The 13,148-nt window shown below is 40.9% G+C and overlaps 1 protein-coding gene across 1 annotated transcript in view; it reads left to right on the plus strand.

The window, feature by feature from the left end:
- The first annotated feature begins 731 nt into the window (after positions 1-731).
- Plekhg1 (pleckstrin homology and RhoGEF domain containing G1) overlaps positions 732-13,148 on the plus strand; it is a 161,861-nt gene continuing 149,444 nt past the window's right edge. Inside the window, exon 1 of the mRNA XM_029570756.1 lies at positions 732-775. The gene's annotated coding sequence lies outside the window, so the exon portion shown is untranslated. The remainder of the gene's footprint in view (positions 776-13,148) is intronic.

Genomic DNA, 13,148 nt, shown 5'->3' on the forward strand with positions numbered 1-13,148 from the left:
TCTGGGTTCATCTCTCCTTTATTAAGTTTTTCTGGATTCATTGAAGTGATTGGACTTACTTGCTTTTAGAACTATTGAAAGTTCAAGTCTTCTGAATTTTCTGAGTAGGGGAAAAGTCAAAGATAACTGGATATCGGTAACTTTCCAGCACCACATCCTGTAAGACTTTGGGGGATTTTTATTAACTGTTTATGACAATTTTAGAATTGTTATGGCATTTTCCTGGAAAAATTCTCAACTTCTTGCAGCCAATCTTCATTTTGCTGCTTCAAATTAACTCTCATATCTCATTCATGTTCCATGAAAGTAATCTGGGACCTGGAGAATAGGAAACAGAAAGAAAGAGCACTCACTATACAAGCTAGGAGCTGAGTTCAAGTCCACAGCACCCATGTAAAAAGCCAGGTGTGGTCACATATGCCTGTAGTCCCAGTTTTCTGGGGTGGAGGGAGGCAGAGACCAAAGGATCCCTGAGGCTTGCTGGCCTCCAGGTTCAGTGAGACCCAGTCTTAAAGGAATACAGTGCAGAGTGATAGGGCAGGACACCCAGCATCCTCCTCCCTCCTCTGTTCTGGCCACCCATGCAAGGTGCTCATACACCCCCCCACACACACACGCACATGCACATGCACACACACACACACACACACACACACACTTGCATAGTAAACAAAAGAATTCTGAAAATTAATATTTCAGTAAAAAGCAATTTATTTTTTTGTTTCTACTCAGGTGAAGGCTGATGTTAGGAGTCATGGGTGAAGACAATCAAAAGGTAAGCTGGAGCCAGAAACATCGGCTGTTTCCTTTTCCCTCTCTTCTTTTTTGTTTTTTGCTTGATGATGAAATATATGTCAAAGGGTTAATGTGTTTATGTGTACATTTATTAGGCATTTTATATACGTATACTCTGAAACCAAACTTTTCTATTTTAAGTAGTTTTTAAATGGGGAAAACTATTTTCAAATAGTGTTTAACTATTTTGTAAAACCGAATAACAAATACCATTGCCACAGAATAAGAGATGAAAATGCTTAGTTTCCAGTAACATACCCCGAGGATGAGCGTGGGGTAAGAATGTCCACCATGGCATGGCCTGCTTCTTCCAACAAGCCTGCTAAGAGTTGATAGTTAAGTGTTTCTTTCTTGGGGCTGGAGAGATGGCTCAGTGGTTAAGAGCACTGGCTGCTCTTGAGAACCTGGGTTCAATTCCCAGCCCCCATATGGTGGCTAACAACCATCCATAATGCCAGTTCCAGGGGATCTGATACCCTCTTCTGACCTCTGCAGGCCTTGTACAACACGGGTGCACTTACATATATGCAGGTGATACACTCATACACATAAAACAAAAATAATAAAACATTTTAAATAAAAAAGTGTTTCTCTTTATTTTGCATTTTTATTAAATTTTTGCAATTTCATACAGTATAGTTTGATGGCATTTAGATCCACTCCCCTCTCCCGACTGCCCCCACTGCCCTTCGCCCAATTTAATGAACTCATATATACATATATATATATATATATATGGCTTATAGAGTATGATTTGTGTTCCCCAATGTCCTTCAATGTAGCTATTTCCTTTAAATGTTTTTGATAGGCCAAAAAAGTTATTTGTCACTCTTCCTCAAGATTTAAAAATCTCACTGTTGTGCTATGGTGGTGGCACTTGAAAGCCACAATGAGTGGTAGAAGTCAAAGGGGGGGACATGCATTTTTGATAGGTCCAGGAAGTTGTTTTACTGTTTCTTTCCATCGCACTTTAGCGCACCATACTCAGACTACATTAGAAGCTATTTGTCAGGACCTCAAGTGATAAACATCGCTCAATAGCATAGGTAAAGTGGTAGGAAACTCCTTTTGTTAAGCACAGTGTTATCACTTTTATGAAGGTTTATACTTCAATTTTATAACAAAATGAAAAGCTGAAGTCCAACATTGGGTTACAGTCTCATTGCCTTAACCCACAAAGTAATAACGTTTTTCAGGAGTCATAAATGTTTGATGAGCTGAGTTATTCTTGAAGCATTTCTGTTATCACAAAGATAGTATTTTTTAATGTTTTGTTACTTTTATGTGTATGAGTATTTGCCTACATATATGTAAGTGTACCATGTTTTCAGTGCTCACGGAGGCCAGGAGAGGGTGTCAGATGCCTTGGAACTGGAGTTACAGATGCTTGTTAGCTGCTGTGTGGGTTCTGAGAACTGAACCCAGGTCCTCTGCAAGAGCAGCCAGTGCTCTTAACCATTGAACATCTCTCCAGATCCACAAAGACAGTATTTTAATGGACTCAAGATTGCTTGGCTTGCATCAGAGTTCATCAGTGTTTTGTTAACTGATAAGATAATGGTTTTTCTCCTGCAGGTCTTCATTACTGGCAGGAAAAGTCCTATAAATTCTATTGCTTAATTTATGTCTAGAATGCCGACTAGTTTAAAAATTAAAAGTTTGAGCTCCAGAGCTGGTTTATCCATTAGGCACAGTGCTCAGGGCCACTTACAGTGAACTATAAAAATATTCTAATCACTTTTCAAAATATAAGAAAAAATATAGTGATGAATATATGGTATTGGACCCAAGTTACATTTGTCTTGATGCAATGTAGCTGAAATACATGATTTTTAATACTTTTTATGGGAGAAGGAGCCGAAAGGCCAAAATGCCCAAAGCTCATAGGAGCCTTATGTTCTCACCAGAGTCATTCACTTGAGAGGACTCAGCAGACATGGAAGAATTTTATGAAGAATAGACAATTTTTTTAAAGAAAGGATTAAGTTCTCTGGGGCTAGAGAGACGATTCAGTGGTTAAGAGAACTGGCTGCTCTTGCAGAGAATCTGGGTTCAATCCTCAGCACCCACTAGTGACTAACAGCCATCTATAACTCCAGTTCCAGGGATCCAATGACCTCTTCTGACCTCCATGAGCATTGCACAACACAGGTGCACTTACATACATGCAAGCAATACACTCATACATATAAAATTAAAACAGTAATTCAAATTTAAAAAAAAAAAAAACATTTTTTTAAAGAAAGGATTACAAGCCAGGTGTGGTCCCCAGCACTTGGGAGGCAGAGGCAGGTGGATCTCTTAAGTTCCAAGGCCAGCCTTGTCTACATAGCAAGTTCCAGGCTAGCTGTGGCTACAGGGAGACCCTGTCTCAAAAACACAGAAAGAAAGAAAGAAAGAAAGAAAGAAAGAAAGAAAGAAAGAAAGAAGGAAGGAAGGAAGGAAGGAAGGAAGGAAGGAAAGAAGGAAGGAAGGAGAGAGAGAGAAAGGATTACATTCTTTGCAAATAAATCTATAGATAACATCTGCTTCTTAGAGTGATATGTAGTTCTATGTACAAAGAAAGAAAAACTTACATATTGGTAGTTAAAATGGTTGAAATTATTTATTGCTTTCCTAAAATGAAATAAGTGTTTTTCACTCTAGACACCTGTGGTGATAGGATGCAGACGGTAAGGGAAGAGTGAAACTTGACTTGGAGGTCCTGTGGTTCCAGTTGCCCACGAGTCACCTGGAGGTGTGTTCCTAGGCAACAGTGGCCGATTGTGACTCCTTGCATCCATTTGTAGACAGAGTCCAGAATTATAGTTCTGGAGTTGTGACCGATGTTATTGAATTTAAATGTTTTCTGTGAAAACACTGGTTTCATTTGCTTTCAAAGTTATGTTCCTGTTTTGCAGAATTTTTGTTGTTGTTGTTGTTAGTTTTCAACATCAGGGACTGACTAGCAATTATGCCGAGAGTATCTTCTCAAAGTTACTTGTTGATTTGAAGTAAACATATTGCCCGTTGGGGGAACTTCTGTTTTTGAGTATCAACTCCCTGAAGTCTAGGATCTTTATATGTTTTTTGACTGCTTTAGACTTTAGGAAAAAAACGAACTTATAAGAGAAGCCCAAATGTTTCCTGGAAGAATGAGCTCATTTCCTCTTTAGAAAAGTTGGCTCTACCTCTGAAATAGCCTCCTGTTGCTTTGGGTATGGAAGAACACTGCAGATCCTTTGTTCTCTGGTAGCAAAAGTCTTGGCAGGTATGCAGAAATTTATATGATCCTTCAGTAGAAAGCAATTGCCTGGGACCCAGCTCCCCACAAGCTGTAGATGAAGCCAGCTAGCCTCCTAGGTGAGCACCTATGCAGCTTAAGTTCTTTGTTGACAGTGCCACTGGGTGCTACTTAACCAAGTTGAGACAGTAAATTCTAGACAGAGATGCTGCCTCTATTCTGTTACTGACGATCTAAGTCTAGGAATGTAAATTGAAGGAATCGACTGACTGTGATTCGTATGTCTAGGTTAGGTAGCTCCAACACACAGAAACTTCACATACCAGAGAAAGATAGGTCTATGTGAACAGACTGTGGGCTGATTCACTTGGGAGGAACTAGATGTGCAAGGCCTTTCTGTTGGTGTGATGTGTGCCCAGGTGTGCATCTTTAAGACTGCGATTTTCAGGTACTACCAAAAAAAAAAAAAAAAAAATATTTTTTTTTTTTTCCTGAATAAGAGTATCCCTGTATGCTAGTCCCTGTGCCTTCTTGTCTAGGGCTTCCCTAGCCTGGATCTTTGATGAAGGGATGTCAGGACAGAGCTGCTGCTCAGAATGCATGGCAAAGGGCTGCCTAGGGAGCAGAAGGATGTCCATTGCGGTGCCAAGGACATACCAGGCTTTGAGGTGCTGTGGACGTACTAATCTTTGCTCTTCTACCACTTTCTGAGCCACTGTTGAGTAGAGTAATGGTCCAGAGGAGTGTTTAGAATAGTAGGTTTCCCATACTGGATATTGCTATTACTGAGCAAAGTCATGAACATGATCCGCAGTGCCTGCAGCTTTCCATGTACTGGGCTCCTCTCCAGAGGGCGAATATTGTGCTGTAGTTTCCTCCCTCCCCATCTGAGGTGTTCCTCCTTCCTGAGAAAGAGGACCACCCACTGTACTCACTCCAGGTCAGTAGATGACTGTGGTACTTCAGAAGCATGTGATCTTGCAGCTGAAGTTTTTGTGGGATTGAAATTGTGGCTTTTTACCCATGAAACTTACCAACGATATGGTAAATAGGCATGCTGGGGAGAGAGTCGACTCTTCATGCCTTTCGTGGGTCTTTTAGGTGACCTTGTCACTGTGCCCCAGGGCCCTGTAAGTGTCTGACTCAGAGCTGATAGATTTGTCTGAAGTCAGATATAAGCAATAATCAGTGTCTACAGCATTAATGATTCACATGGTGAATAAATAACGTGCTGTATTGAGCTAGACATTGCCAATACAACCATCTGGTGGAATTCTTGGCAGAGTGTGGGAGAACGAGAACTTGAATGCAGCATGTGATCTTTACAGAGTCGTTGAAGTACTTTCCTTCAGTTTTATCTGCTGCAAAATCTTCCAATCCTGCCAGTGTGTGGATGATGACTTTTTTAAATATATAAAGATTAAAGTTTCACAAAGTAGAATAGTGGCAAAATACAGTATTATATCATTCCGGAAAAATGTATAGATTTGACTCTACTTCTGCATTTGGCATTGCTCTTAGACCTTTACAATGTATCTCTAGGAAGTCTGCATATTGTCTTAGTTAGCTTTCTATTGCTGTGATAAAACAACGAAACAAATTTGGGGAGGAAAGGGTCTGTTTCTCCTTCAGCTTCCAGTTCATCATGGAGGGAAGACAGGGGAAGGGCTCAGTGCAGGAACCAAAGGACATACCATGGAGGAGTGCTGCTTACTGGCTTCCTCTCCTGGCCCATACTCAGCCTGATTTTTTTATACAACCCAGGAGCACCTACCCAGGGTTGGCACTGCCCACAATGGGCTGGGCCCTCCCACATTACTCAACAATCAAGAAAATAACCCCGCAGACATGCCTACAGGCCAATCTAAAAGAGAAAATTCCTCAATTGAGGTTCCCTCCACCCAGGTATGTCAAGTTGACAACTGAAACTATCTAGCTCACATGCCTAAGCAGGGGTAGAAAGCAGACACTCATTGTATGCCCTTCAGATACAGCTGGTAAAGGGTGCTGATAGCTGGAGAAGGGTAGAATGAGTCACTAAGCATTCTTAACAGAAACAAAAAAGGTTACTTTGTTTGGTTTTAGACTCACTTGGACCAGTTACAACCTTTTGTTGTTACCCATTTTTCCCTTTTGGAATAGAAATGTCTATCTTATATGTGTACTGTCATTGTACTGTGAGAGTTGCTGTTCAATATACATTTTCTTAAAACTACTTGAGACTTCAGGGTGTGGTTCAAGGGTTAATCACTTGTCTTGAATGTGCAGGGCCCTGAGTTCGATCCCCAGCAACTCCAAAAACAAAGCACTTGCTTTCTCAGAAGGGGACATCCTTTGGAATGAGGATCTAGCTCCTGTTCCCATTTTTAGCACTGAGAATCAGGAATCATGGTAATAGGTTTTTACGGAAGACAAAGTGAGAGGAAGTAGCTTCATGGTCAAATGAGTAAAATTTAGGCAAAATTGGTTTCTTTTTCTACACTTTACTGCGTTGTCCTAAACTGCATTTGTTCAGCAAGGAGGTCTTCTAGGAAAGGTTTCCCAAATGCTTCAGAACACAGAATACCTCAGTCCATGCCCTTATACCCCATACCTCCTTTTAAACCTGTTCCTATGTTGCTCTGAGGAAGTGGTTTGCTAGGTACAGATTTAAGGTCAAGCACTTTCTAGTGAAGTAAAGCAGACACAGAAATGGGCTCTGGGAAGAAATCCAGATGAACTGAAGCAGTTGTTTTCATCTGTGGGAAGAGTTAAGAGGAAGGACATTTGGAAGACAAAGCTCTACCCAGATAAGCAATGACAGAGCTCATCCTCACAAGGAGACCCTCACTCTGAGCTTTTTCCCTGAGATTGACCATATGGAAAACATGAGGGGCATCTGGAAGCATTTAGCTAAGCCCCTGGCTTTAGGAGCTGTGAAGGATGACATTTGACCAGTTAACGGTTCTAACACAGAGTTTCCTTTTGAAATTAGACTTCCTCCAATCTAATGGCAGCTGATAGAACCCAATGAATTTCTTCTTCAACTCAAAGGTAGAAAAGACATAAAATGACTTGACATATTATTATTGATTCCATGTTAGAAATGATCTGCTTTCTGATGGCAAATTCCTTCTTTATATTAGATACCGAGGTAAATATTAGAACGATCCAAAGGCAGCAAAGCCAGTTTTCTACCCTTGATGAGCTTGAAATGTGATTCTAGAATGGGAAATGTGTCTGCTCTTACCCATTCTTTGAAGCAATGATAAAAGAAATTAGAAATTAATTTGAAATTTAGAATGGGTCAGAAATTGACATCAAATGTATTAGAAAGATCATCAGAAGAAATGGTCTTCATGTGCAAGTTATTTGCTGGTACATGTGTGCTTGTGTCTTTGGAAATAATCCTTATTTTCTGTTGGTCTAGTACAGAGCTGTCAGTTAAATCAGAGTTATTTTATTCTTATTCCAAATGTTAAGATCCTTTCTTAACTTCTCTGCTTTACCTGTCTTTGAGAAACAGCCATTTTAGGGCTTTCATGGTGGAATGTTGGTTTTCTTTTTTACCTTTGTCAGTTTCCTCTGAATATACTTCAAAGCTATGTTCTAGATAAAGATTAAGGCATTATTTACTTGTTTTAGCTAGATACAGGTCACCGCAATTTAGAAACCAGATGAAATATCATAGCCCTGCTATATATGGCATGATGGTAGATCATGAATGTTTCATGTTTTTGATATCTGCAGCTGATAGTGAACTTGAATAGAGCTGCTAGAGCCTTGGTGAGTAGCTGTATTAGTTACTTTTCTGTGGCTGTGATAAAATACAAGGCAACTTAAAGAAGGAAGGGTTTATTTAGGCTTATGGTTCCACAGGGATGAATCCATCTTAATGGAAAGGTATGGCGGTTTGAAGAGGAATGTTCCCCATAGGCTCCAAGTATTTGAACACTTTGTCCTCAGTTTCAGTTAGTGGTGCTGTTTGGGAGGTTTGGGAAGTGCAGCCTTGGAGGAAGCACATCACTGCATGTGAGCTTTGAGAGTTCATAGCCTTGCCCCATTTCAAGACTTCCTCTCTCCTCTCCCCTCCCCCCTCTCCCCTCTCCGCTCTCTCCTCTCTCCTCTCTCCTCTCTCCTCTCTCTCTGCTTTCTGTGCATGCTTGATGATGTGAGTGCTCAGCTTTCTGCTCTGGCTCCCTCCAGCAATGCCTCCCTCCCCGTGATAGACTTAAAGCTCTGGAACTGTAAACCAATAAACTCTTTCTTCTATAAGTTTCCTTGATCATGGTGTTTTATCACAGCTTCAGAAAAGTAACTAGCACAGGAGGCATGGAAGCCGGAGAAGGAAGCTGGGCGTTCACATCTTCAGCAGCAAACATGAAGCAGCAGAGAGAGCAAACTGGTGGTGGGGCAAGGCTATGGGCTCTCAAAGCCCTGACCCAGTGATTGTCTTCCTTCTACAAGGCTCCACTTCCTAAACATCCCATGACCTTCCAAACAGCGTCACTGCCTGGGGACCAAGTGTTCAAATACTTAGGCCTGTGGAGGACATTTCTCATTCAAACTACCACAATGGCCATGCTAAGAGGAACAGGCATGCAAAGACTTTCACCTACAATGTTAAAAGAACCAGATGTGCTCTCCATAGCTGGAGATAATGAATACAGGCCTGGAACAATTAGCTGTAATATCTGAAAAAAAAAAATGTGGACGCACTGGCAGCTCAAGATGGAGAAATAGAGTTTAGCCATTTCACTGTTTCTCGTGGATGGAATATCGTAGTACCCGACTCACTCAAATCTTTGTCAAATCGTGTTTCTCTGGTTTCCCATATCTTTCTGGTTCCCTGGTTTCATTTCTAAAGCTTTTCTGATTTTCAGTGGAGATTTCCTACTACCCTCTGGGATCATATGTTCTTATAAGCCTCTCAATCTCCCAGCTCTCCTCCTGGAGTGAACGTACTTTCGCAGTACCTCATCATTCAAAGCCAAGTCTGGGCCTCTTCTCTCCCTCCCTCTATCCTCTCCTCATCTCTTCCCTCAGGACCAAGTTTTCCACCAATCTTGCTAGATTTCCCTCACCATCTGTCTCATCCCATTGTTTTCAATTCCACTTATACTTTATCTTATTCTTTTAACCTTATGCAATTACATTCATTAACTGGATGTGTAAAGGTTAATTGACTGAAGATTTCAGCAATTTATGTAGACAGCCTGAAGTCAAATGAAGAGCTCTGTGTGTGTGTGTGTGTGTGTGTGTGTGTGTGTGTGTGTGCACGTGTGAGATAGGGATAGAACCCAGGACCTTGTATATATTAGGCAAGAGTTTTACCACTAAGTAATAGTCCCGACACTCTCACTAGTAAGTTTTGAAGGAGTTTGATGTATAAATACAACTCCCAAGTCCTTCATCCTCCTCGCTGCCCTAGAGTGGTCCCATGGCAGCCAAGCCATGATGCTGCTGTGTTAGAATAGTTGCCCTTCTTGCTAGTGTTCTGAATTCACATACCCCTGGGGCATTCTGTCTACCATCCTGGTCTACGCCAAGTACAGTGTTAATTATTTCAGATGTCTCATCTGAAATTCACAGAAACCTGCTGCTGCTTGCTCTATAAGCACCAACATGTTTGTTTGTTTGTTTGAAGTCTTTCTGTCAAGTATTCTAAAAGGTGTTTTGTTTGTCACCTCATTTTAATCCATTCATTTTTGAAACATGGTCCTATTATGTAGTCCTGTCTGGCCTAGAACTGTAATCTGCTACCTTGATCTTCCATTTTGATGCTTTCAGAACCCCTGCTCTAGCTGCAGCCTGACCTGAGCCTGGCTTTCCTACTTACAGGGAAGCCTCAGATACATTGTTGGCCACCCTCATCCCCAAGAGCCTCATAATGCTTGCCTGAGCAAGCGGGAGCAGGGAGGAGAGGGCATGTGCCAGGCGCCTCCTGTGGTGAGGACTGGCTTTGACCGCTTCAAATAGAGTTACAGAATGGCAACAGGGACAGCTTGTCTCTCCTCTCAAAGCCAGATCAAATCCCTTCTCTTTTTAAAATTGCTCTGATTTTATCTGACCCTACTTTAAAGTGTCAGATCACTTCACCTCTGAAGGATTCGTTCAGCAGTTTTAATTATGTGTTGTCTCTTGACAAGCTTTGAAATCTTACAAATCCTTCTTGAAATGGCTACTGAGTTGCTTCTGCCCAGTGCTGTTCCTGCCCTAATGGGCTCAGGTAATTGAAAGGCAGAGTGATGCCCTTGGCAGGGCACATCACCTAGTGCCTAGTGCCTTCTGTGTAACTATTTGTGACACATAAAATATACATAAAAATGACAAATGTCACTGGACGTGGTGGTATATGCCTTTAATCTCAGAACTCAGGAGGCAGAGGCAGGCGGATCTCTGTGAGATGGAAGCCAGCCTGGTCTACATATCGAATACCAGGCCAGCTGGGGACAGGGAGACCCTGTCTCAAAAAAAATAAAATGACAAATGTCTCAAGACCATCATGATATACAAATCTTTAACACCCTCATGTAGGTGTCAGAGATAAATATGCATAAAACTCAGATATGAATTTCTGAGTAATCATGAAAGTATTACTACCTACATTACTCTACATTTTAGGAGCTCTGTAAAATAAATTTTAAAAAATAAAGTGTGCAACATCTAAACAAATCTTAAACTTCACATGCACTTATAAGAAATCAGTAAGTCAGGGCTGAAGAGATGGCTCAGCAGTTGAGAGTATTAGTTACTCTCACAGAAGCCAGCACCTACATGGTGGCTAACAACCATCCATAACTTCAGTTCCAAGGTGTATGATAATGATACCCTCTTCTGTCCTCCACTGGCATTGCACACATGGTACACTTACATATATGCAGACAAAACACTCATAGAAGTAAAATTTACATAAATAAACAATTTTTAAAGAAATCAATAAGTCAGTTTGGTTTAAGTACAGAAGCCTCCCAGGTAGACACCTACGAACAGTGTGATCAGCCCAGATTTGTCATCTATAATCCTGTATGTAAGAACAGTGCCGAGTAAAATTTAAAGTTCCAACAAGCCTGACTGTGCAGTATTTCTGATTAAGCAATCTTTTAAGCTCTGAGTGACCATGAGACATGGCTGTGTACACAGACGTGTTATTAGAGTAATTCTATAATTATTATTTCCCAAGCTTCCTCCCTCCAGTAGAGTTTGGGGGTTTTATTTATTGTTTTTCCTTGTTTGTTTTTTGTTTCTGAGGTGGAGACTCTTTGTAGCTCTAGTTGGCCTGAAATGATGTAGACCAGGTTGACCTAGATCTCTGAGAGATCTGCCTACCTCTGTCTCCCAAGTGCTGGGATTAAAGGTGTGCAACACCACGCCCACGACCAGCCATAGCTTTTATTTATTTATTTATTTATTTATTTATTTATTTATTTATTTATTTTCCACCCTACCAAGTTTTTCCTTAGATCTTAGAGTCGGGGGTGGGGGATGGATGCTGGAAAAATCCATCTCTGCAAGGATGTACTTCTTTTACTTCTAATAAAAACCTGGTGGGGCTTTTAAACTAAAACAATCATGTTATTCATCATGGGCTCCCTAGATTTCTTTAAGCCCCTCGTTTTCAGACTCAGCATTTAAATTCCAACCTTTATCATTCTAACAAAGGGTTTGAGGGCTCCCCTTAATTGATGTAGGGATTTGTGAAACAAGAAATCTTTGAGGAAAATGGGACCCAAGTTTCACATGCTAAGCTGTTTGCTTCTTTCTAAAGTCCATGGATTTGAACAAAGTCTATTTCTAAACAAAATACTTTTTATTAATTTTAAAAATATTTTGCCTATAAAGAAAAAGTTATTTGTAGAAATATTGCTGGAGGAGAAAAGCTGTCTCCTTGATCGGCCAGGCTTAACATTGCTAAATTGAACTGCTTTGTGAGAGCCTTTGAGGAGTCCTTCCCTGGGGAATGGCTTTCTTTCTTATTGGGGTCAAAGAGGAGACTGAAACCCAATTCCCCATCTGTGGAAAGATGTCTTCATGCTAAGTGAATTCCTTGCTTTGGGACCTCAGTCAACTGTTATGTGGTTTTGCTAAGTCAAGTCTCCGAGCGCAGATCATGGGCTGGCTTGGCACTCACTGTCATTAGATGCTAGCAAAATATCTCTCTTAGCAACCTATTTAAAAGAAAACCTTCAGGCTGGCAAGATGGCCTCATGGGTAAAGGCACTTGCATGAAGACCCTGAAGACCTGAGTTCAAGCCCCAGATCCTATAAGGTGGCATGAGAGAACCAGTTCTGGAGAGTTGTCCCCTGACCTCTACATGTGTTCCCTGGCACACCCATGCACCTGCATTCACATACACACACTAAAAATAAATTTGAGAAGAAAAGAAAGTCTTCAAAATTCAAACATTTTGGAAAGTATTTGAATACCTCAGAGATTCTCTAGGGAGGATACTTTAGGCAAGACTGGGAATTAGTAAAGATTTAGTTAGTCAAGCCGTGTGTTTACTCAGCATCTACTAGGTGCAGGAGCTCTTCAGTGTAAGCCAGGACTGTTTTTCACAAGCTCATTTGCAAAACATTTTGAAGGATATTCTTTTCCCATTAGAGGTAAAGATGTGTGTAGGAAGTCCTCAGACAAATTGAGCCTCATTAACCACTACATACCTGGAGTGTTGCTAGGTTCATGGGCGTGCTCTGTTTTTGATAATCCTTCCCATTTCCCATAAAGAGCTGAAATTCCAGAATTTTTGGTCTTCTTACAACTAGAGAATGTGGCATCGACATTTTTAATAGGCTCTGAAAAATCTTGACATTTGAGTTGAGAGGTGTGTATACTATATTAGTTATAAAATTACAGCAATATGGGAATGAGTGACATGACCCTCTATAAAAATGACTCAGGAGCACCTTGTTTACATGTTCTATTAAAAATAGAGGTACTGGGGCTGGAGAAGTAGCTCAGCAGTTAAGAACACTGTTCTTGCAGAAGACCCAGGTTCAAATCCCAGCACCCACATGGCAGCTAACAACTGTAACTCCAGTTCCAGGGGATTTGACAGCTTCTTCTGTCCTCCACGGGCATTGCACAACATGGGTGCACTTACCTACACGCAGGCAATACACACATACACATAAAATAAAAATAATAAAT

The sequence above is a fragment of the Nannospalax galili genome, unplaced genomic scaffold (genome assembly GCF_000622305.1).
Source record: "Nannospalax galili isolate Female #2095 unplaced genomic scaffold, S.galili_v1.0 scaffold563, whole genome shotgun sequence".
In the NCBI taxonomy this organism is placed as follows: domain Eukaryota; kingdom Metazoa; phylum Chordata; class Mammalia; order Rodentia; family Spalacidae; genus Nannospalax; species Nannospalax galili.